Source organism: Schistocerca piceifrons, chromosome 2, assembly GCF_021461385.2.
Source record: "Schistocerca piceifrons isolate TAMUIC-IGC-003096 chromosome 2, iqSchPice1.1, whole genome shotgun sequence".
Taxonomy (NCBI): domain Eukaryota; kingdom Metazoa; phylum Arthropoda; class Insecta; order Orthoptera; family Acrididae; genus Schistocerca; species Schistocerca piceifrons.
Genome location: NC_060139.1, coordinates 917,045,810 through 917,068,095, shown reverse-complemented (window position 1 = coordinate 917,068,095; position 22,286 = coordinate 917,045,810).

Sequence of the window (22,286 nt, the reverse complement as noted above, 5' to 3'; positions counted from 1 at the left end):
CCAATAAGACTTTATGACCCGTTGTCTCCGTATAATAAGCACTTCACGGCTATACAGGCAGTCATGACCTGTGTCGCCTGGGGCATAATCACCTTACAGAAAATCGTTTTGTAATACGAAATTTTTTAGTACACTGCAGATGTAGCCTAGACATGTTATACATCTACATGAGAAGCACTGTAAAGTGACCTCGCAATGGATAGGACACGATTTTTTTATCTTATATTATATGTACTTGTTTGTTGTTTATAAGTCTCAAAGCACGAAAATGTGTCGAAATATATAAACAAACTACCAAAACTTTGCTGACCTGCAGAAGTCGTTTTACGTAAACATCTTGCTGTAGCAGGGAAAAAAAGGGAAGCAGCGGAAAAATGCTCCTTAAGAGCACGAAAAAGGCGAATATGTTCCTCTTTAGAAGACTCACGGGAAAGTGAGGAACCAGTTGCCTCGATTCTCATCCCACCTTCCTCATCAAAACTTTTTGGCATACGAACATATTCGCAATTCTTGTGCAGAAAAAGAAACGCAGAAAGACATTAATGATGGAAGAGAGAGGAGACAGTGCCAGTGGGTGAGAAAGAGAGTGTCGACAGTGATAGTGGGAGAGATAAAGTGGCAGTGAAAGATAAAGGTAGGTGGGTGAAGACAGTAGCAGTGGGAGACAAAGAGAGAGAAGATGTTAATGGTCACTGAGACACGGTGGCAGTAAAAGAGAAAGAAAGATGGACGGAGATAGAAGCAGTGGCAGTAAAAAAAAATTTTTCTGCTGCTGAAGAATAGTGGAGACAGTGGCAGTGGGAAAGAGAGGCAAAAGGAGACAGTGTGAGTGAGACAGGAGACGGTGGCAATTGAATATACTGCAAATCAATGAAAGAAAAATGAGACAATGGGAGAGAGACACATATGGACAGCGGCAGTGAGACGGAAGCGCCGAGTATCCTTGGTAAAATGATTTAGAATGTTCTGTGTTAAAATAGCGGGAATACGTTCGCGTAGCAAACTTTTTGGTGAGGAGGGCGGAATAAGGAGGAAGAGGAGATTAGTGTTTAACGTCCCGTAGACAACGTGGGCGGGGTAAGAACTGAGGCAGCTGGTTCCCAACATTTCTGTCAGAGTCTTTTGAAGAGGAGCAGGTTCGCCGTCTTTGTGTTCCGACAGACATATCTTGGAAGCACAGTAACTAAAAACTTAAGGTGTCACCAGGAGGAGAAAACTCGAATTGCAATAGCGAAGGAGGCATTCAACACAAAGAGGAAACTGTTTGTGGCAAATGAGATAAAGGTCTACGGAAAAGGCTTGGCAAATGTTTTGTATGGAGTGTGGCACTATATGGGGCAGAAACATGGACGATGAGACGGGAGTATGAAAAAAGGTTAGAAGAATTTGAAATACGGATGTGGAGGAGAATGGAGAGGATAAGCTGGATGGAAAGAGTGAATAATGAGCGAGTATTTGAAAGAGTTGGTGAGAGGAGATGTCTGCTGAAGGTTATAAGAGAAAGGAAAAAAAAAACTGGTTGGGACTTTCATTGAGAAGGGAGTGCTTGCTAACAGATGCTTTGGAAGGGCTAGTTTGTGGAGAAGACTGAGAGGAAGAATGAGATACAAGATGATAGACGACATAAAGAAGAAATTATGCGGACCTGAAGAGGATGGCAGAAGACCGGACAGCATGAAGAACTACCATGAGAGAAACCTGCCTTTTGGCAGAACACTAATGATGAAGATGATGTTTGGTTTGTGGGGCGCTCAACAGCGCCGTCGTCAGCTCCCAAACAAAGTCCCAACTTTTCCACGGTCCAATATATTCCACTGTCCAATCTAGCCACTGTCACGAACGATGAGGATGATGATAAAATGATGACGAACACTAATGATGACGACAGAAGCATTTTTCAGGTGGTGATCACATATTGCAGCGAAAGCTTCAGATGGCGGAAAACTGAGTCGGTGATTGTGCGACAAATGGCGGCTAGCGCCCCAAACAAAACGCTGGCCATCATCATTACGAAGAGGTTGCTATCAGCTGCTTTGTCGCCCGTCACAGTTAGTGGAACAGCAGTAAACTGAGTATCATCCTTCCGATACCTCCACGTTAAGCTGGGCAGACGTCTGACGTGGCGCTAACACACAGAAGATGGTGGTGTTAAGGCCCTTGGACGACTCAGAGACTTATTTCCAGGTCTCAACTCACAGTCTATGCCGCCCACCCACGCCTGTCTTGTTATCCTCTCCTCGAGTATCCAGCAGCTGCTTCGAGCAGTGCTGCTGACACCGACATCCAATGCCAGCAACGATTTCAGAACAGGACTCTGCGACTGGCTCTATACCCTTCTCGGGGCTATCCGTCACGAGAATTGCACTTTTCGGCTGATGTACCGCGACTGAAAGGAAGTTCAACCTACAAAAAAAATGGTTCAAATGGCTCTGAGCACTATAGGACTTAACATCTGAGGTCATCAGTCCCCTAGAACTTGGAACTACTTAAACCTAACTAACCTAAGGACATCACGCACATCCATGCCCGAGGCAGGATTCGAACCTGCGACCGTAGCGGTCGCACAGCTCCAGACTGTAGCGCCTAGAACCGCTCGGCCACTCTGGTCGGCAGTTCTACTTACAGACTGCTAGGGTTGCAAATACGGTATACGTCAGAAAGTTGGGCAATAAAGGGGAGTACCGGCTCTTCAGCTTAAACTGTAAGTTAAGAGTTCCCAGTACTGAAGCTCGCGTCGTCGTCGTCGTTAATCAGACTGAGTGTATCAACAGTTAGTCCGACAGTAAGAATACCTCGCCTGAAAGCAACTTTAGGACTACTCTACTGTCGACGCCTAGAAGAGTCCAACTAGACGTTGTACTAGTTACGTTATACACCGAACACTGGATTCAGGACTAGACCACTGTTCATAGACAGACCACTGCAAGTGAACTTTGAGCAACACTGCCAAGCGCTATCTTCACATTCGTGTTACATAATTTATTTCAATTTAATAAATGATTGTAAATCGTTGTTGGCAACGGCCTTGCCGCAATGGATACACCGGTTCCCGTGAGATCACAGAAGTTAAGAGCTGTCGGGCGTGGTCGGCCCTTGGATGGGTGACCATCCAGGCCGCCATGCGCTTTGCCATTTTTCGGGGTGCACTGAGCCTCGTGATGCCAATTGAGGAGGTACTCGACCGAATAGTAGCGGCTTCGGTCAAGAATACCATCATAACGACCGGGAGAGCGGTGTGCTGACTCCCTCCTACCCGCATCCTCCACTGAGGATGACAGGGCGGTCGGATGGTCCCCATAGGCACTAGTGGCCTGAAGACGGAGTGCTTCTTCATTGTAAATCGTTGTTAATCTGTGTTGCCATAACTTCCGCCGTAGTTGCCTAACACTGTTTGGTTCTGTGTACAGTTTCCTCGTGTTTACAGGCCACCTCAATGACAGCAACTACTTTCTGTGGTAGGTGGTTCTCTTCCTCTCCCATTTATGCCTGGGCACCTAGTACATTCGGTGAATACAACGCTGCACAAACGAAACAAAGTTGAAGACACCTTTACGGAAATGGAAGACGAAGTGAATAATGGTTAGCTGACAGATGTAATACTACAAGAATAAATTCACAGATCATTGAAAAACCTATGTCTAAATAAATCACTTGATGTATACGACCTTCCTTCAGAATTAATAAGATAGTTGTAGAGTCAGCCACGCAAAATTATTCCATGTGGTTACGATACAGGAAATACCCTCAGACTTCTAGAAGAATTGTAAGTAGTCCTCCTATCTTTGGTATTATGCCGTAATAAATCATACTCCTCACTCATCGCAGCTTGCTGGAATTTTCGAAGTTAAGCGCGCCTTTCATCGCTGAAGGAGCTGTTTTGCTATTTTACGTTTACAATACCCAAGCGTTACAGGTCACGCACATCCATGCGAGCAGGGTGTCTTTGTTTTGAGATACGTACGGAGCTGTCGCATGCAGCCGCTTCGCGCATATACTGTCTGAAGAATTTTCTAAACAGTTGATAATGAGATTGGAAGTACGACGTCGGTTCATACGGTTAAAAATAATTTATAATTCGGTTTATCCGCGGAAAGGCGCGCTGAATTATTTATGAATCTGTGGCCGAAACAGCATCGTTGTTGGTCATTAACTTCAGTTGGCGGAACGTATTAATATTTGAACAGATACGGAACGGTTCCTGCGGACAGTGACGACCTGTTGAATTAATGTGGAAATGCAGTGCACCAATCGTTACTTCACCATGAATGTGAAATGAGATTAACAATTACTACAAGAACGGATGAACATGGGCATTGTTAGGGATCATATAACGAAGCAGTATCGACTTGTACTATAATTATTGCAAAATGGCATTTCACATTTTATAATTGAGGAACTATAATAAATGAATAGTGTAAGGCAGACGTTTTTGTATTAGGCCACATGGTCACGTTTATATTTTAATAATAACGAAGCTTGTTATCTCTGGATCAGTTCTCTCACCCTTACTGTTCAACCTAAATCTATCTGATCTACCTGACACTTCGTCCAGAAAATACTGCTATGCCGATGACCTGGCTCTAGCCGTCAAACACCAGGAAATGAAGACAACAGAAGAGATTTTAGCCAATGACCTGTCTGCATTAGACAATTACTTCAAAATCTGGAGACTCCAACCTAGTGTGAGTAAAACAGAAGTGTGTTGCTTCCATCTAAATAACCCGTTGGCGAACGTAAAACTGGAGGTAAGTTTCAGAGGCAGAATTCTTCATCACAACTGGAACCCAAAATATCTTGGTGTCATCCTTGATCGTACACTATGCTTCAATCAACACCTTCTTAACTTAGCTCAAAAGCTGAGGACTCGAAACAACATCCTCCATAAGCTATGCGGAACTACCTGGGGATCTTCAGCAACCACCCTGCGAACTTCAGCTCTGGGCTTGGTATACTCAAGTGCTGAGTATTGTGCACCTGTTTGGATGAATAGTCATCATACAAGGCTTGTTGATACCCAGCTGAATACGACAATGCGCATAATATCTGGCACAATCAGATCTACTCCAGTTTATTGGCTTCCACTGTTAACCGGTATAATGCCTCCTGATCTACGCAGATGTACTGCCCTTATGAGAGAATTCCACAAGATCTCCAGGAATTCTAACCTACCCGTGCATAGCGACCTGCCACTTTTAAATCGCAAGAGACTGAAATCACGTCATCCAACTCTGTGCGATGCTGCTGACATGGTTGCTAAGAATTTCAAACCTCTTGAATAATGGAAAGGTCGGTGGGAAGCAGTGACAGATGTGCACCTGCATAACATCTTCTCAGGTGCTAAACTTCCAAGTGGATTCGACTTACCACGCAAGACGTGGTCTACTCTCAACAGAATCCGTACCAGCCATGGGCGATGCAGGGATGCTCTCTTTAAGTGGAAGAAGCTGCCTGATCCAGCTTGTGACTGCGGGGCTCCATACCAGACTGTTCACCACATTGTCAGTGAATGCAGGATTCGAGCCTATCACGGCGCCAAAGAGGACTTCCTGCTAGCAACTCCAGATGCAGTGCGCTGGATTGAAGGACTGGATATTCAGTTGTAAAGACAAACTTAAGTTTCTTGTGTGTCAATATGTACATATGTATATGTAATTTCATGATATGTCTGTATTAGCCATACGCTAAATAAATAATAAATCTGTAAATCTCCCGTACTGGAGTCCGATAGCCACAAAATTAATCATCTAAATATGTTACAGGAGCTGTACAGGAGGAAATAATTCCAGTTCCAGAGAGGGCAAGTGCTGGCAGGTGCGGACATTACAGAACTACCAGTTTAGTAAGACATGGTTGGCAAATAATGGAAGGACAGGCATAGATAGTCTGGGTTCCGGAAAAACAGACTTAGATTGGTTGAGGAAAGGAAAAACCAACGTTTATAGAATTTTTAGATTTACAGAAAACTTTTGATAATGTGCAATGGATTGCTGCCATTGAAATTTTGAACGTAGTGGGGGATAAGATACAGAAAGTGAAAGTTTATCTATAACTTTTACGGAAACCAGACTGTGGTTCAGTAAGTCAAACGACAAGAAACGAAAGCAGAAGTTGAGAAGGGAGTGACAGGGCCGTAGTCTATCCCCTATTTTATCCAATCTGTGCACTGAGCAATCTCTAGGGGAAAACAAGGAGAAAGTTGGGAAGGGAATTAAACTTGAGGGAGAAGAAATAAAATCTTTCAGGTCTGCCGATGACATTGTGATTCTGTAAAAGATAGTGAAGGGGATTATACGATGAATACCAATAAAAGGAAGACAACGCTAATGGGATTTAATCAAATTAAATAAGGTGATGCCGAGGGAATTACATTAGGAAACGAGACTCTTTTAGTGCCTCGTTTCCTAACTCACAGGGGACTCATAACATAATGTTGTTGTTGTGGTCTTCAGTCCTGAGAGTGGTTTGATGCAGCTCTCCATGCTACTCTATCCTGTGCAAGCTTCTTCATCTCCCAGTACTTACTGCAACCTGAATCTCCTTAATGTACAGTATTCATCTCTTGGTCTCCCTATACTATTTTTACCCTCCACGCTTCCCTCCAATGTTAATTTGTGATCCCTTGATACCTCAGAACATGTCCTACCAACCGGTCCCTTCTTCATGTCAAGTTGTGCCACAAACTACTCTTCTCCCCAATTCAATTCAACACCTCCTCAGCCGACCGGAGTGGCCGAGCGGTTCTAGGCGCTACAGTCTGGAACCGCGCGACCGCTACGGTCGCAGGTTCGAATCCTGCCTCGGGCATGGATGTGTGTGATGTCCTTAGGTTAGTTAGGTTTAAGTAGTTCTAAGTTCTAGGGGACTGATGACCTCGGAAGTTAAGTCCCATAGTGCTCAGAGCCATTTGAGCCAATACCTCCTCATTAGTTACGTGATCTACCCACCTTATCTTCAGCATTCTTCTGTAGCACCAAATTTCGGAAGCTTCTAGTCTCCTCCTGCCCAATCTATTTATCGTCCACGTTTCACTTCCATACATGGCTACGCTCCATACAAATACTTTCAGAAACGGCTTCCTGACACTTAAATCTATACTAGATGTTAACAAATTTCTCTTCTTCAGAAACGCTTTCCTTGCCATTGCCAGTCTACGTTTTATATCCTCTCTACTTCGACCATCATCAGTTATTTTGCTCCCCAAATAGCAAAACTCATTTACTACTTTAAGCGTCTCATTTCGTAATCTAATTCCCTCAGCATCGCCCGACTTAATTCGACTACATTCCATTATTCTCGTTTTGCTTTTGTTGATGTTCATCTTATATCCTCCTTTCAAGACGCTGTCCATTCCGTTCAACTGCTCTTCCAAGTCCTTTACTGTCTCTGACAATTAAAATGTCTTCGGCGAACCATAAAGTTTTTATATCTTCTCCATGGATTTTAATACCTACTCCGAATTTTTCTTTCGTTTCCTTTACTGCTTGCTCAATATACAGATTGAATAACATCGGGGAGAGGCTACAACCCTGTCTCACTCCCTTCCCAACCACTGCTTCCCTTTCATGCCCTTCGACTCTTATAACTGCCATCTGGTTCCTGTAGAAATTGTAAATAGCCTTTCGCTCCCTGTATTTTACCTCTGCCACCTTTAGAATTTGAAAGAGAGTATTCCAGTCAACATTGTCAAAAGCTTTCTCTAAGTCTACAAATGCTAGAAAAGTAGGTTTGCCTTTCCTTAATATTTCTTCTAACATAAGGCGTAAGTTTAGTATTGCCTCACGTGTTCCAACATTTCTACAGAATTCAAACTGATCTTCCCCGAGGTCAACTTCTACCAGTTTTTCCATTCCATACATACTAATTTACGTAAATTAATGATAAGATTTGTGGGTGACATATGCCGTCCGAGGTGTCGCCCCACAATGTCAGCATCAGTTCGTGACCAAAAATTTAACGAACGGCCCAGCCCGGCCCTGGTTCTGGTAGAGGCCGCGGCCGTTGCCCCGCTGAAGAGGTCACGTCGCTTGTCAGTCTCGCTCTCAGACGTTTCTACGCGAAAGAAATTCATTACGTGTCCAGTCTGCTTGACGCCAGCAGATACTCAACTATTCGTTATATGCATTAATTACTTATAGGATAGGATAAGTTCTCTTAATGCAGAGAACTGTAAGGCTGTGCGCTTCACGAAACGTCAACGCGTTCCATTCTTTGACCAAATGATTAGTGAGAGTCTATCATGCCGTGAATAGCAGTGTATACAGACATGAAGTGATACGAACTCATAAACTCAGTTTGCAGTCAGTGATTCATTGGTAACTTGTGTACAAAGGAGACTTCTGAAGAAACACTTGCACTGTCTACATTTGGATACTGCTGAAGTGTACGGTATACAAGTAAACATTCTTCCCAAACATTATTCATGGATGGAGTGGGAGGAAACCTTAAAATACAGTGCTATAAAAATTATCCTCTGCCATGCATTGACTCAGTGATTCATAGAATATATGTGAAGACGTAGATGAATAACTGTGCCATTGAGTAAGTGTGGGACGGGGAGTTGGCTAGTAGGACTGCGTACTGACTCTTCTTGATACAAGTAAAGTGGTCCATATCCGAAAAAGTCGTTAACAGACAAGTTTATGCCACGTTTTCTTTTTTTTTTATGTCAGCATTAACTCCTGTGAACACCCTGTATACACACAAAGACGAGTGAGCGTTTAGCTAGATATAGTTAACCAAGAAATATTCTAATTCCAAAAGCTGCGCCAAAAATTGTGACTGAACGCGTTTCTTATATCCATACTTCGAGTGTATTGAGTGCAGCCACGTTTGAAGCTGCAAAATATGGATAAAATTATTTTGAATTTGCCCTGCCAGGCACTGAAAGCAGTGTACTCATACAAGAATTACAAAATAAAACTCATGAAAGACAGCGCTAGTAGTAAGCTCGCCAAAGAATGTCTGGCATGTGATTTTTGTCCTAATTACGTCGAAGTGATCATCAAAAACAAGTCTGCTGCAGCCGAGATTTCCAAAAGGAAATGTGAGATAATGTAGATGACGTCAGAAGTAAAATCTCAGTATAAGAAGAAAGAAAATATTGTAAAAGTGCTGTTATAACATATATTTACAATTAGCTAATACACTACACCCATTAGAACTAACAGCTCCTGAGGAGTATTTTGAAATTATTGTAAACAAATTGCAAACTGAAATCACACACAGGCACCAAAAGAAATTAGAAGCCATGCAAGTAAAACTGCATCAGCAGCGAGACAACCAACCATCCAACAAAACACAGTTTTATGAAAGAGTCATTAACCAAACTGATATCACCTTCAGTGAAAAAGAACAACATCTATTCAAGAAAGGACTAAAGCACAATGTAAAACCCAGAATAAGTGACAATTTCCTTAATAACTTCATCATACACACTAAAAAAGCAGCTAATTTAGCTGACCTGAATAACACTGAACAGACTGTCCTAGAACACAAGATAACTAAAATTATTCAGAAAAACGTAAGTAACCATAATGAAACCCCCAAAGCAGTTTATCAAGACAGAAAGCTAATAAACAGCATATACATGAAATTCAATAATAACAATTCCATGATTCTGAAAGCTGACAAAAGCAACTCTGTTGTAATTATAAACAAAGATGAATATGTCACTAAAACACTAACTTTCTTTTCTGAAAATAACATCACAGAGCTCAAGCAAGATCCTGCTATAAAATTCCTAAACAAAATCAGAAAAATAGTTAATAAATGCAATTTCCTCTTCACAGAAAAACTAGCAAAAACACATTTTAATGAATCCCACAGCCCCAAGACAGAGTTCAACCGAAGACCCATAAACCCCAAGTTCCATTGAGGCCTATTGTTAATTCTAGGAATACACCTGCTTCCAAAGTCTCCCAATTACTGAACAAAATTCTGAAACAGTACTATACATTTGATAAATCATACTCAGTTAAGACCACAAAGGAATTAGCAACTAAAATAAAGACACATATTCCTGCAGGTGCCAAGGTTGCCTCTTTTGAAGTAACTAACTTATTTACAAATGTACCAACTGAAGAAACAATAGACATAATTTTTGAAAACTTAATAAAACATTAAAAAATTGTCAGTTGCGGAAATATCAGAAGTCAAGGACTTGTTGCAACTAATATTGTCCAACAATTACTTTACATTCAATAGGAAAGTTTACCAACAGAATGAGGGTCTTGCAATGGACAGTAGCGTATCACGTTTTCTGGCAAGCATATTTCTCAATCATCTGGAAAGTACGTTCTTTAATGAAAACAACAGATTCAAAAGTAAAATAATATAGTACTGGAGATATGTTGATGATACCTTACTTCTATTTGACGGAACAAAAAATGAGATCAAAGAACTACTATTCAATTCTTTCCACAAAAACATAAAATTCATAACAGAACATGAGGACAACAAAAGCATAAATTTCCTGGGCCTTAAAATCACCAACCATCAACAAAAACATAAGTTCAGCATACACAGAAAACACACATACACAGACATACCTCTGGACAACTCATCATGCCATCCCACCACGCAGAAACATGCTGTATTTAGGTCCAAGCTACACAGAGTACACTCTCTTGATCTAGAAGGAAACACCCTCAAGAATAAGGTAGATACAATAAATTGCATTGCCATAAGCAATGGCTACATAGCGAAAACATTTGACAATTTGGACAGACAATTACACAAAAGCAAGACAACGAATGGCATCACTATGAAAGAAGATAAAATAATCGACAGTATCCAATACCTGGGCCCCATATCACGAACAATAGCTAACCTTAAAAAAAAAAAAAGTAACAATTTCATTCTCAACTAATAATAAATTAGGAAACTTACTCATCCATAACATAAAATCAAATACGCAAACATACAACAACAGTGGAGTGTGCAAAGTATCACGCCCCAGTTGTCCTGCCTCCTATGTAGGGAAAACGGGCAGAAACTTCAAAACCCGTTTTCAAGAACGTGTAAATGCTTTCAGGCTCAACCACTTTGAAAAATCTGTCATTGCATAACATATGTTGAAAAGGGAACATGTCATCAACAATCTAGAAAACAATTTGGTAGTATTACATAATGAAGCCAATGGTAAGACCCTTAATCAGTTAGAAGAACTGGAGATACACCTCCACAAAATCAAAAAACCAGAATCTATGTTAAATGAACAAACAGATTTCGCAAGCCACAGCTATTTCAATAATTTTAAAGATCTGTTCTAAAGTTATTTGCTGCATATGTCAATTGTTTAATAATTATGTCTTTAGCACTATGAAAAATTCATCTTTGACCACACCATGTACAGAAGCATCTGTGAAGTATCTACTAACATGTGTTTGCTAATGTGCCTCTTGAATGAAGTGATATGTTTGATACTTATGCTGTTGCTAAAACGTTAAAAAAGCTTTACTTGGATTTTGGTAAGTTCACGCTGTTCATTTTTTCCACTATTTCACACATATTTTCCGCATCTGACGTACAAAATTCTTAACCGAATATCAAACCATTTGGTGGCAGGCATATGCATTTCATCTCATTCAAGAGAACACATAAAGCATGTATTAAGACGAATTAAACCTGGATATGGACCCACAGGGTCCGAAATTAATTGTGTACTGAAAGAAAAGCACGAAAAATTGTGACTGAAGACTTTTTTTAATTCATACTTCGGGAAAGGATTTTACTTGTTCTTTTTTTTCATGTAGGAATATGTCAACTGCAAGTTCTTTCTTACTTATTCTCATCACTTATGTCTTTTCATACTTGTATTTATTTTTATTCTATACTTCTTGCCCCTTCTAGCAATACTATTCAACATCCTCTCTAGCTCCTCTTCTGATTCCTCTAGCACTGCTTGGTCTTTTGCATTACTTTACAAGTAAATAGAATACAAGGTGTTTGTAATTATTCAAAAGTAACCTTTAATTGCGAAAATGAAGAAAAAATTACAGAAATATTTGATGGAGCACTTAATGCAGTGTTTCTTCAAGTTTTATTCCAGCCTAACAAGGTTAGTTCCCGAAGTTCACACTAGGTGGTATGCGCGACTTAGTTATTCCAACAGTCGTCACTGAGTTGTATAAAGGTGCAGAAGATGTGCAGTGTTGTTTATGCTTTCATGAATCCTAATCCACTACTACAGTTCAGAGAAGATTCAGGGCTAAATACTGCAAGCCACCACCTCAAAGCCAAACTCTTATTAACCAATACAATCGTTTCACATAGGACGCTGGGTCAGGGTCGGCCAGTAGTCTCTGACGCGGCAGCTGTAGTATTTCAGCAGTCTTACCTTCCACACTGTAACACTTGGCATATTCAATTCTAAGCTGGCACGTTTTACTGATTTACTCGGACTACGGATGTAAGACTACTGAACTTTTTCAGTTGGTGTGTCAGAGATTGCAGGCCGACTCTGACTGGCGTCCGATGTGAAACGTAGCCAGTTCTGGCGAAACGATTGTACCAACAGTTTGCCTCTGAGGTGGTGGCTTGCGACAGTTAGATCTGAATTGTCTTCGAACTGCAGTAGCGGATTAGGATTCATGAAATCATAAACAACACTGCACACGCTCCGCACCGTTATTTGACTCCATAATGACTGTTGGAGTAATACATTCGCGAAAGCCACCTAGAAATAACGTCGGTGGCTAACAGTGATAGGCAGGAATAAAGGTTGAAGATATGCTGTTTTCAGCGCAGTATCAAACATTCTTGCAAGTTATTTACCAATTTCACAATTAAAGGTTACTTTTCCAGAATTAATAAATAAACATTATACCGTCCCCAGTCAAATAATAAGAAAAGACTTAAAAAACAGTATTTATAAAGAAGAGACATTTAAAAATTGAATAATAAGTGGACACCAGCCGCTCAGGCGAACACACGTTTTTCTCATGTATCCGTATTATAATAATTTCACTGTGGAAGTTTCGATGGCAAAGAAATATAACAAAATGATCTAAAGAGACAACAAGATACGCTCTTTTGTTAATTTTTTAATCGTCTTCACTTCTTCTCTTGTCTTGGTTGCGAGTAAACGGACATCTTGCGAGTGCTGGCAAATGTAAGCACATTAAGTGCTCGTTTTTCCCGCGTGCAATTCGTGAGTGGAACGGTAGAGACACCGCATGAAGGTGGTTCATTCAACCCTCTGCTAGACACTTTAGTGTGAATACCGGAGTAATCACGTAGATGTAGATGTAGATTAGTACTAATTAAGCAGATATTGTATTGATTTAATATTATTGTTCACTTTTAATTTGTAAGAGGTGATCCCGATTTCATGTCCGCCTTCCTTGAATTAACCTGCATTCGAGTAATTTACAGTGCAACACTCAAAGCGGCCGATGCAGCCAACGATGCCATTTCGTGGAGATATTAACTTATAAAAATTAGCGGAAGCGAAAAACTCGACCGCTATTAACATAATATACATTTTACTCCACAGCCGCCCGACGTTGCAGAAAATACGTAGCTTTGAGATTCTCATTTTCTGTACAACAGCTGAGAGCCAGAGCCAGGACTCCTACTACAATGCAATGGTTAACGGAGGAGTAATTAATAACTAAAGATTTTTCGCTTTAAAGTGAACTGACTAGCCGAGGAAATTAATATGAAAAGTTTGTTCTACTGTTCAACTTATATGCGTATGTTTTAAGATTCAGCGAGTCTAACGTTCATTAACGTAACAAATAATTTCCACTGAAGATTAATATTGTTAAAAAAAGAGAACATCACAAAAGCATTTAATTGTAAATCAAAATTGAATGAAATAACATTTTGATTAAGGCCCACCAAGTAAGTCGGCAACAATCACCATTACCAATCAATTTCTGTAGTAAATAATAAATTAAATTACGACGGCAGACGGACGCGAGAACATCCTGCATAACAACAGCGAGGTGGCGTAATGGTTAACATACTGGACTCGCATTAGGGAGGAAGACGGTTCAGACCCGCGTCCCGCCATCCTGATTTAGGTTTCCTGTGATTTCCTTAAATCGCTTCCGGCCAATTCCCGGATGGTTCCTTCGAAAGGGCACGGCCTACTTCCTTCCCTACCTTTCCCTAACCCGATGGGACTGATGACCTCGCTGTATGTCCCGTCCCCCATATCAACCGACCAACAAACTCGATATCATCCTGTCACCATTTAGGGCAGACGTATCAAACCTGCTTCATATTCTTTTCACTTACTTCAAGTAGTTATCATAATTTTATTATTAAACTCTACATCTACATACATACTCCGCAATCCACCAAACGGTGCGTGGCCAAGGGTACCTCGTACCACAACTAGCATCTTCTCTCCCTGTTCCACTCCCAAACAGAACGAGGGAAAAATGACTGCCTATATGCCTCTGTACGAGCCCTAATCTCTCTTATCTTTGTGGTTTTTCCGCGAAATATAAGTTGGCGGCAGTAAAACTGTACTGCAGTCAGCCTCAAATGCTGGTTCTCTAAATTTCCTCAGTAGCTATTCACGAAAATAACCCCTCCTTTCCTCCAGAGACTCCCACCCGAGTTCCTGAAGCATTTCCGTAACACTCGCGTGATGATCAAACCTAAAAGTAACAAATCTAGTAGCCCACCTCTGAATTGCTTCTATGTCCTCCCTCAATCCGACCTGATAGGGATCCCAAACGCTCAAGCAGTACTCAAGGATAGGTCGTATTAGTGTTTTATAAGCGGTCTCCTTTACAGATGAACCACATCTTCCCAAAATTCTGCCAATGAACCGAAGACGACTATCCGCCTTCCCCACAACTGTCATTACATGCTTGTCCCACTTCATATCGCTCTGCAATGTTACGCCCAAATATTTAATCGACGTGACTTTGTCAAGCGCTACACTACTAATGGAGTATTCAAACATTACGGGATTCTTTTCCTATTCAGCTCATTAATTTACATTTTTTTTATACACTCCTGGAAATTGAAATAAGAACACCGTGAATTCATTGCCCCAGGAAGGGGAAACTTTATTGACACATTCCTGGGGTCAGATACATCACATGATCACACTGACAGAACCACAGGCACATAGACACAGGCAACAGAGCATGCACAATGTCGGCACTAGTACAGTGTATATCCACCTTTCGCAGCAATGCAGGCTGCTATTCTCCCATGGAGACGATCGTAGAGATGCTGGATGTAGTCCTGTGGAACGGCTTGCCATGCCATTTCCACCTGGCGATTCAGTTGGACCAGCGTTCGTGCTGGACGTGCAGACCGCGTGAGACGACGCTTCATCCAGTCCCAAACATGCTCACTGGGGGACAGATCCGGAGATCTTGCTGGCCAGGGTAGTTGACTTACACCTTCTAGAGCACGTTGGGTGGCACGGGATACATGCGGACGTGCATTGTCCTGTTGGAACAGCAAGTTCCCTTGCCGGTCTAGGAATGGTAGAACGATGGGTTCGATGACGGTTTGGATGTACCGTGCACTATTCAGTGTCCCCTCGACGATCACCAGTGGTGTATGGCCAGTGTAGGAGATCGCTCCCCACACCATGATGCCGGGTGTTGGCCCTGTGTGCCTCGGTCGTATGCAGTCCTGATTGTGGCGCTCACCTGCACGGCGCCAAACACGCATACGACCATCATTGGCACCAAGGCAGAAGCGACTCTCATCGCTGAAGACGACACGTCTCCATTCGTCCCTCCATTCACGCCTGTCGCGACACCACTGGAGGCGGGCTGCACGATGTTGGGGCGTGAGCGGAAGACGGCCTAACGGTGTGCGGGACCGTTGCCCAGCTTCATGGAGACGGTTGCGAATGGTCCTCGCCGATACCCCAGGAGCAACAGTGTCCCTAATTTGCTGGGAAGTGGCGGTGCGGTCCCCTACGGCACTGCGTAGGATCCTACGGTCTTGGCGTGCATCCGTGCGTCGCTGCGGTCCGGTCCCAGGTCGACGGGCACGTGCACCTTCCGCCGACCACTGGCGACAACATCGATGTACTGTGGAGACCTCACGCCCCACGTGTTGAGCAATTCGGCGGTACGTCCACCCGGCCTCCCGCATGCCCACTATACGCCCTCGCTCAAAGTCCGTCAACTGCACATACGGTTCACGTCCACGCTGTCGCGGCATGCTACCAGTGTTAAAGACTGCGATGGAGCTCCGTATGCCACGGCAAACTGGCTGACACTGACGGCGGCGGTGTACAAATGCTGCGCAGCTAGCGCCATTCGACGGCCAACACCGCGGTTCCTGGTGTGTCCGCTGTGCCGTGCGTGTGATCATTGCTTGTACAGCCCTCTCGCAGTGTCCGGAGCAAGTATGGTGGGTCTGACACACCGGTGTCAATGTGTTCTTTTTTCCATTTCCAGGAGTGTATTTAGAGTTAGCTGCCATTCTTTACACCAATCACAAATCCTGTCCAAGTCATCTTGTATCCTCCTACAGTCACTCAATGACGACACCTTCCCGTACACCACAGCATCATCAGCAAACAGCCGCACATTGCTGTCCACCCTATCCAAAAGATCATTTATGTAGATAGAAAATAACAGCGGACCTACCACACTTCCCTGGGGCACTCCAGATGATACCGTCACCTGCGATGAACACTCACCATTGAGGACAACGTACTGGGTTCTATTGCTTGAGAAGTCTTCGAGCCACTCACATATTTGGGAACCAATCCCATATGCTCGTACCTTAGTTAGGAGTCTGCAGTGGGGCACCGAGTCAAACGCTCTCCGGAAGTCAAGGAATATGGCATCCGTCTGATACCCTTCATCCATGGTTCGCAAGATATAATGTGAAAAAATGGCGAGTTGCGTTACGCAGGAGCGATGCCTTCTAAAGCCGTGCTGATGCATGGACAACAACTTGTCTGTCTCAAGGAAATTCATTATATTCGAACTGAGAATATGTTCGAGAATCCTGCAACAAACCGATGTTAAGGATATTGGTCTGTTATTTTGAAGATCCGTCCTTCTACCCTTCTTATATACAGGCGTCACCTGCGCTTTTTTCCAGTCGCTCGGGACTCTGACTAGTATAATACGAGTAAGCAACGACGGAGAGAGTATTAATCACATGGATAGTACCAGCAGAACCGGTGTGGGGTCTGTAAAGCCGTAAATACATATCCTCCTGTTTCCATCTATTGTACTATAAATTTTTTCCGTATTTTGTTACCTGAAGTTATGACATTTCTGTGTCTTTATATATTGCTGTTGTTTTACTATATATATATATGCATTTATGTCGATGTATAATTGGTTTGTTTTGTAAATATTATTTGTATTTTTACGCTGGGTCCTGCCTAGGGAGAACTATGCTATCGAACGATTACATTGATAGGTCGTGTGGAGAACCGAAGTTTTTAGGGTCTTTGGTAGCGTTAACTCTGCCGCGTGGAGCGCAGGCAGATTATCGAACGATTACATAGATAGGTCGTGTGGAGAACCGAAGTTTTTATGGTCTTTGGTAGTGTTAACTCTGCCGCGTGGAGCGCAGGCAGAGCGGAGCCTGGCTAGAGTAGGGCGGTGGAGCAGGTGTATTGAGTGACGCTCCCGCGAGTTGCCGCGCTTCCGGGGTTTGACAGCACGTAATTACGCTCGATTTGCTATGATAGTTTCTGGCACGGTGTCACGGACGGGAAACATTAGCAGGAACACATCGAGAGCCCGTTTCGCCTGGTGGCCGTGTCGAGAAGAAGGCGCGCCAACATCCAGCTTCTGCAACAGCTACGGCCAACAATGAGTGCTTGTCGCCACCTCCTCGATCGACGACTTCAAGCCTTCAATCAACCAACAAGGAAGACTGAAAGCACGTAAAGTTTTAGAGCTGTATGGCAGACCTCAGCTTTTCAAACTACTCCATTAGCATCACTAAAATACAGCAACTTAGCATGAATCTTTGTTTCTCATTGTCCCAATTGCATTACCAAGCAGGATTTCTTCCTTTTCCGAAATGAACTCGAGCGTCGTTGAAATTCAAACGCCAGCATTAAAGTAATATCATTCCATTTCACTGCTTTAATTTCAAAGTTCACTTAACGTATTCATAGCTGGCTACACATTTTTTACATTACACAAGCACAAATTAAGAGTGCGAGTTTTGTTACCATATTTTAGCTTACCTGTGACTGCAGCTCAGCTCGGTACGTACTAAATTTTACTATTGTTAATTGTTCAGAATCATTTAATTCAGGTCCAAAGTTAAATTTCTTATTTATAAATCGCGTAGATTCAAGTAGCTTTTGAAATGATTGTTGAGGTAGCCCAAGACTAACCTTATTTTATTTAATTTCGTAGTGCTTCAGAAACAAAGTTCACTATTAATTTCAGTTTTCAATTTTCCGGTTTTATTAATTCTTTTGCTAAATTAAGTCAGAGTGTAGCGAAATTTATTACTTCTGACAAACATTCAGTTTTCAAAAAATGGTTCAAATGGCTCTGACCACTATGGAACTTAATATCCAAGGTCATCAGTCCTCTAGAACTTTGAACTACTTAAACCTAACTAACCTAAGTACATCACACACATCCATGCCCGAGGCAGGATTCGAACCTGCGACCGTAGCAGTCTCGGCGTTCCGGACAGAAGCGCCTGAAACCGCACGGCCACCGCTGCCGGCTTCAGTTTTCACACAATGCGTGTCAGCCTTCAGCTGCCACGCTTTTAGTGCTAATTATATGTGCAATAACCTTTCTTTTTCAGTTATTATAGTAGTTATCCATAGGACTGGCGACCGTAATTTTCTCCAAATCTCAAATATCTAGTTAACGCCAGTTAATTGTTAACGTAACGACCGCACATTTACTTTCTTTATTAACTTCACCCCTTTTCAAAATTAATTTCCACCAGTTTCATTTGCATTTTTCCTTTCATTTAGATGTAACCCTTTCCTCCCTCTTTACCGACAGATTAACTTCGGTGACGATTGCTTTTCCCAAATTTCCATTAGGTACAAGCGGTTTAATTTTTACTGTCATTAAGGTCGATAAGTGAGGGGGAGGTTACAGGTCTTCCATTAGGTATGGGTCTCCTTAAAGCTGCGAGTGGGTGAATCGGCCGCTGAATTTACATGAGCCACCTGATGATGAGGACAGCTGGTGGCCCACTCTATGGGCCACTCTGCGCGGCTGCCCTTGACGTCATGGCGGTATCTCCGCGGCCGCCAATCTATATGGTAATTGCCAGCGCCGAGTAATTAGCCCACGTATCGCGGCTCGGCGGCCTGTTGGCTGACGTGGTGCCACTATCTGACGGAAGGCTGGCGGGCGAGGCGGCGCCACAGCACAACACGGCACGCGACGACTGTGGCGGCCGGCAAGTGATGAGCGACCGTCCTGGCGCCGAGCACCACACTCGGCGTAGTGCAGACCTCCACTGCCCGCGCAGCTGAGAGCCCCAAAAACCAAAGATCATCATCACTCCTCCATAGCGCAGATCAACTGCGAATGAGCATTGCCGCGGTTTGCTTTACTCGCCTGACGCCGGTCACCAGTTTGAAGTGACCCCCCTGTCGCATCAACCATTTTAATCTTTGCTATTTCTAGGGGTCATTTTGTAAGGTGTCAGGCAAATCCAACACCTTCCAGGAAAACCCTGAAATGATAGCAAATCCGGCAGTATGTCACATAGCTCCGAATAAATCCTGACATTAAATTAACCAAAGCAATACGATCAACGAGTGAGCAAATGGAATACCACAGACTAACATAAGAACGCCTAAATGCATGTCATGCCTTCCCACTGTGAAACAGACGCAGTTCCGAGGGGAGAAACGAGAACAGAAGCCGAGAGCAGACTCGTGTAGGCTAGGAGACCCTACGATAAGGGACGGACACCCACGTCGCCAGTCGACCGCCAAGACCACCCCCATCCCGTGTTAAAAGATAGAGCCCTCCAGAAGAACAGTATAGATCTTACGATAACACTAAAAGGGCCACACCAGCTGCAAGTTTTAGCGTGACACTATACGCGTCTCTGTTACGTAGCAAACATTAAAAACATTGCCCCACCACGAAAAGTATAACGTGTCTCATTGGATAGACAGAATTTTTGTAGGCAGAGATTAAGGTTAACATTGAGACCCTGATTGGTCAGTTGAAAATACAGTCAGATAGCTTTTCTCAAACCAACTTCGGTAAATTGTAGTAAGGGGAAGTTAGGGAGAGTTGCTTCCAAGACGGCGAGGTGTGTGGAGCTGCGCCGCCCGCCGCCCCCTGACACTGCCTAACCACCGACAAGGTAATGAACGTATGCGATGCCACATAAGAGCGCATAAGGCCTCACTCAGAACTGCAGAAGTCTCATCTGTTATATCCACTTTTTGCGTAATACTAGTGTCGATCGTCAATTATAGCTCATGGTATTCACATTTGCTACTTGAAGTTAAAATCTGAAACGCGATGATTTTTCTGTTATATAATTATTGAGAAGCCACATCAGCCACTGTAATTTACGACATGTTAAAAAAGTAATTAAACATAATTGAGGGACACTGTGGACCATTTTGATAGTTTTCTCCTTTATGAAACTTAATTTAAACCTAGATTATAGATGTGATATGGCATAGCTCATCCTTCGATCCATTATAGAACTTGGAAACCCATTCAGGGAATATTCGTTCACATTTTTGTTGAACGCAGTTGGTTTATATCATCCTGTATTAAAATATTTCCTTTTATCAATAGTGCAATTTATAAACAACGTTTTGTGAGTAGAATAAAAATTCCAATGGTAAACTTAACTGCTTTTTCGACGTTATTTTACCAGCTAACTAAAAATAGAAAAGCCTTGAACCCCTTCCAGTAAATTTAGTTAGTATTAAGATTCTTTTACAGGGAGTGCAGTGGAGCTGACGCTGAAATCATTAAGTATTTGGTTATATCATCGCTAGTCTCACTGAACTCTTCTGAGCTCTACACATCATGTGTGGTCTGGCGTCTCCTTACCAGCAACAGGTCCCAGGTTCAAACTAGTAATTCCCTAAAAAACACGCTCAGAGCGTCGTTGCGCGAAAGTGGTAGGGAGATACGACTTAGAACAGACACCACGCAGAATGTTAGAATTTTTGTTTTTATACTAGGGGGCGGTCAACAAGTAATGCAACACACTTTTTTCTCGGATAGTTTCGTCTGAAAAAATGCGGAATTTGTTGTGGAACGCCGTGGAATATTCCCGCTTCAGTCCCTATAGTTTCATAAAGTTGCGATAGGCGGTGGCGGAAAACGAGAGCATCGCAGATATTCATAGGTGTTTGTAGAATGTCTATGGACACCTGACAGTGGACAACATCACTATGTGTCACTGGGCGAGGCTTCTGTCATCATTGCAACAATGTCGCGAAACCTGTCTGATGTCGGGCATGGCGTCGGCCCACACAGCTGTGATCCCTGCGATGTTGGACTTCAGCGTGTTCGTCGGCAACAAAATGCAAACGAACTTCTCCTCCTGCAACGAATTGACGCATGGTGCAGGGAATGGCAATTGAATCTCAATGTAGACAAGTGTAACGTGCTGCGAATACATAGAAAGAAAGATCCCTTATCATTTAGCTACGATATAGCAGGTCAGCAACTGGAGGCAGTTAATTCCATAAATTATCTTGGTGTAGGCATTAGGAGTGATTTAAAATGCAGTGATCATATAAAGTTGATCGTCGGTAAAGCAGATGCCAGACTGAGATTCATTGGAAGAATCCTAAGGAAATGCAATCTGAAAACAAAGGAAGTAGGTTACAGTACACTTGTTCGCCCACTGCTTGAACACTGCTCAGCAGTGTGGGATCCGTACCAGATAGGGTTGATAGAAGAGATAGAGAAGATCCAGTGCGCTTCGTTACAGGATTATTTAGTAATCGCGAAAGCGTTACGGAGATGATAGGTAAACTCCAGTGGAAGACTCTGCAGGAGAGACGCTCAGTAGCTCGATACGGGCTTTTGATGAAGTTTCGAGAACATACCTTCACCGAGGAGTCAAGCAGTATATTGCTCCCTCCTACGTATATCTCGCAAAGAGACCATGAGGATAAAATCAGAGAGATTAGGCCCACACAGAGGCATACCGACAATCTTTCTTTCCACGAACAATACCAGACTGGAGTAGAAGGGAGAACTGATAGAGGTACTCAAAGTATCCTCCGTCACACAGCGCCAGGTGGCTTGCGGAGTATGGATGTGGATGTAGATGTAGATGTACGACGACGCAAGGCCTCACGTAAGTTTGCTCAGCAGACAGGAGCTCACAAAACTAACTCTGACTGT